Source organism: Pinus tabuliformis, chromosome X (assembly GCF_031772625.1).
Source record: "Pinus tabuliformis cultivar Carrire ecotype Pingquan chromosome X, CPIR1, whole genome shotgun sequence".
NCBI classification, from domain to species: domain Eukaryota; kingdom Viridiplantae; phylum Streptophyta; class Pinopsida; order Pinales; family Pinaceae; genus Pinus; species Pinus tabuliformis.
In genome coordinates, this window is record NC_142308.1 from 1,397,754,671 (window position 1) to 1,397,759,012 (window position 4,342).

Genomic DNA, 4,342 nt, shown 5'->3' on the forward strand with positions numbered 1-4,342 from the left:
TCGGTCTGAACTATGTAGGTAGGAGTCTGATCCATCATCAATTCATAACTTCTATAGGTGCGCTCATTGTGGCCTACTAACCTGCAGAAATTATAGAACAACTGCTGGGAATTCTGCGTATACTTCTGTAATAGATGGCAGTTATCTATAGCATGCTTCCCTCCTATTTGAAAAATCGCACACCATAATGTAGGCATCACGCTCGATCCTTCTTGTGCCTCCGGTATCAATGGCAATAGTCCTCCTCCCACCAGGTAGTTCGTGAAGACTGGACAATGGTCCTTATCATGTCCCTAGCCTTTGCACTTTACACACCATACCTCCTTGCGCACTTTTGGGCGAGCAATCCTGTCTTGTTTCAAACTCTGCATCTCAAGGCACAAGTTTTTCAATTGTGTGTGGATCTGTTGAACTCCCAGGTTAGGATCTTGTATCAGGGTTTCGTGCAGTCTCATCGCGATCTCCAAGGCCTCGGCCTGAGTGGTTAGCTTTTGCTGTGACAACACGTTCCTTAGATGCGGCGTTAGCGATGCTACAAACCATGCACGGTGTTGCCCATCCGTCAAGGTCATATTAGCTTCACGAATTGTACACTTCAGTCTCTGATCCAGCTCCCAAGGGGTCTCACCTGGAAGCATCGCGATTTCCTTAAATCCAATGATCGACTGTGTCTCTGATTTTGGCCTGCTAAATTCCTTGTTTAGCGCAGCTTGGATATCTGCAATCCCTGCATTCAAATTTTCATTGGAATGATTAATGTACCAAGTCAGTGTGCAATCCTACAGAGAGCTGACCAATGTTTCTTTCTTTATATTGTTATCTGTGACTCCCTGCGCTTCCCATACAGCCCTTAACATGAACCAAAACTGGTCTAGATCTTCATTCCCTGCTCCTTTGAACACCGACAACTTTATCGCGCTTGCCATATTGAACTATGGTGGTGGCGGAGGTGGTGTGGGCGGAGACGGGGATGAAGATGGTGAAACTAGCAGTGGTGTAGGTGGAAGTGGTATGCACGCAATTCGCTGCTTTATCAAATTGATCGCACTTCTTGGTGAAACCTTCGCGAGCTCTTCCTCGCTTTCTTGCGGAGGTGAAATCAAGGGGATAGTTTTTAGTTCTCGCTACCTTCGTTTTTGTATATCCTCCCACTTCACATAGCCCCAAACATCAATTTATTCGCATAACCACTTTTCACACAGTAGCATTTTAATCCAAGTGTTCAAAGATTTAACGTACTTACCTCATGGTCCTTTGAGGAAGCGTCATTCTGCCTCGCTATAGCTGACTGAAGTATCTACCGCGAACTCAATGATAAATCCTCCTATAATTTGATCGAGCCAGTGATCCACAGCATGCACGATCTTATCTTCCGATACTTCCAATCTATGCACCAACTTTGGAGTCCACAAAATAGGTTTGTCGAGCCTACACCTTCCTTGACTATCTGCTAGCTTCGCGATCCACTCGTACAACTCAAAGGGGAAGGATGCAAAGAAATTTTTGTGGATTTCCGTATATAAGTAGCAATCTAACCACTCTTCCTTTGATAATTGAGGATTCCTATTTTCCTGTGCCACGAACTTGTGAATCTTTCTGTCCAACCACTCTTCAATTCCTTTCTTTGTCAGATTCCAATGATACGACATCAGACATCTCTATGCAGATCCTGGTCCTGACAACGGAACCATTTGGTGGCTTATTGGGGCCTGACCTAGGTTCAAAGTTAAGTTAGCCAAACAAATCCCGATACTACTGGCCCTTTCAGCAACAGTCCGTGGAGCACAGACTGACGTCTCAGTCAAATTAGTATGGGAGGGTGCTAGAACTAGGTTTCCACACCCTGGAGATGTCTGATGAGTTCAAGTGGTCCACGGTTTGACCCTGTGCGCACGTTGCTTCGCGCACTTTCCTGTACCTCGCAACCTGATATGCTGCCTTCATGCAGCCTTATCCAGGGGCTGAACGCCACACTCTACGTTATTCCCCAAGGTTTTACTAGTATTCCAATGTTAGTTGATTAGCCTACTTGCATGCTTTAAGTTATGCTTAACAACATAAACCGTTCACACAGGTGTGCATACTAAATAAACAGTATATTTGCAAATTATATCAAACATTCATTAACCTAAGAACAGATACACATAATTATGACAAAACTTCTCTTTATTAATTCCTTCCCTTGTTACAGACTTGACTCGCCCTGCACACTCAGCTACTGACTATTAGGCCTCTGCGCACTCAGCTGCAGAGCATTCTCCTACTATATGACCTAAAGTCACACTTCAAATTATGACTTAGTCACTCAGACTCTTTTTTCCTCTACTTCTTTTACACTTAGAGCCTCACTCTATTTATACAATCCCATGGTCTGCGGACCATGGGTAGGTCTATCCAGTCAACATTACATTACAAAACTAGGGCGGACAACCTTGTGACTCTCTCATACTTTTGCACCCCGCGCCTGCAATTCGTGGAGCTTTACGACAAGATTCGGTCAAAACTTGGGCTTTGAGCCCCAAAACATGCCTTGGGGGGATTCCATGCCTAACATGTGATAAGAATGATTCAAATGGATTTCTTGAAAGAACGATATGTAATTCAATATGTGCATTTTGAAGATCCAATCTTGAATTCATAGATAAACCTTTTCCTCCAGCTAATTCAACACTCAAGCATATGACTAAGAGTGAAATTGATATGAAATTAAATTCCTAACATGATTATGCAATAATGTGACTAGAAAATCCATGAAACACTCATGAAAACTAAAGCATGAAAATTCAAATCAGAGAATGAGAACTAAGGTGAAGTAATGATGGGCATAGGAAATGTGCATCATGAAAGCATGAGAAACCATAGGATTTGATGGCAATTAGGTGATTGAAATATCTAACTAATTTAAGATACAGACATAACCATTGAAACCTTGAAAAGCAGGGGGGGGCCCAAAATTTGGGTATTAAGCTAAAATTTTTGGGTGTTGTTGTTGTGGCTACAACACATACTTAATATTACCAATAGTTTTTTGTTGAGAATTGTTGTAGGCTACCATTTTCTTGAGTCTTTCTTCAGAGAATTGCAATCCTAATTCCTCCATGATAATTTTAGGAATAACATTTAGACCCGACCCGTCATCAACTATATAGCAGTGATGAATTTGTCACATTATTTCATGGATACATACAATTGAGGCTTAAAAAAAAAACTAGAATCACTTACAATGAAGACTTTGTATTCGAGAGAATCCTCTTCTAGGGGAACCTTGAGGAAATGTACAGGAACAAGTGTTTTTTCTTTGAGAAAAATATTTAAATATTGTTGTTGCTTGGGAATGGCGGTCGTATCAAGCAATGAAGCATTAGATTTAATGTTGGCCATTTGTTTTAGAATATTAAATCGAGATGCAACTTAAGAGGAAGGGGTTGTATAATTTACATTCAGATGCGAAGGGGTAACATTTGAGATTTTTTTATCGTTATCCTCCTTGAAGGGCTGATTCTTGGCATTTATATCTCTAAAAGAGATCCTTATTTAAGCCTTCATTAATTCATTATCACCATCCTAACCCAAGTTTGCTATTGTAAGGGTCTATTATTTTACCAAAAATTATCTCCTAGGCACTCTTTTTAACTTTGCTTGTTTTTTCATCATAGTAGTCTTCACAAAAGTTACACCATGGTATGGAAAGAAGAGAATTCAATTGATATGTTTGGGAAGGCCTTCTTATGAGAGTTGAGGTAGTAACATCAAGGTGAGGTTGCACTATTATATTCTTCTTGAAAGATATTAAATGATTTCTCATGTCTCAGATGAGTTGAAGGTCGGAAGATATATTAGATTGTTAGTTGAGTCTTCGAGTGGAAGGCTAGTCTGACACAACTATTCTTCATATTCCAAACACATTTGTAAAGTAGACCCCAGGTTATCATATTTTTCTCCTATAACATATGGTGGTAAGTAGTTGGAATAGTATTGTAGTAATGCATCATGGCAACTTGATTTTGTGGACTCATGAGCTCAAGAATTTGATAATACAATTTTGTGAATCGAAGATTAAATGACTCAATATTTTCACCTTTTGTAGAGGTAATGTTATTATATTCCTAAAGGAGATCAATAGGGCTTTGAGGTTGGTCATAAGTGGATTTGAACCAATAATAGAGCTTTGTCTAGATAGAGAAGGCCTTAGGAGGAAGTTCAAAAAAATCAGTTATTGCCTTTCCTTCTAATGAGTTAATGAAAAAATGAATATAGTTGTCAATATCATTAGCACCAATACTATGACATGCATTATAAAAAGTAATTAGATGTTCATTTGCAATGATGGTGCCATCAATTA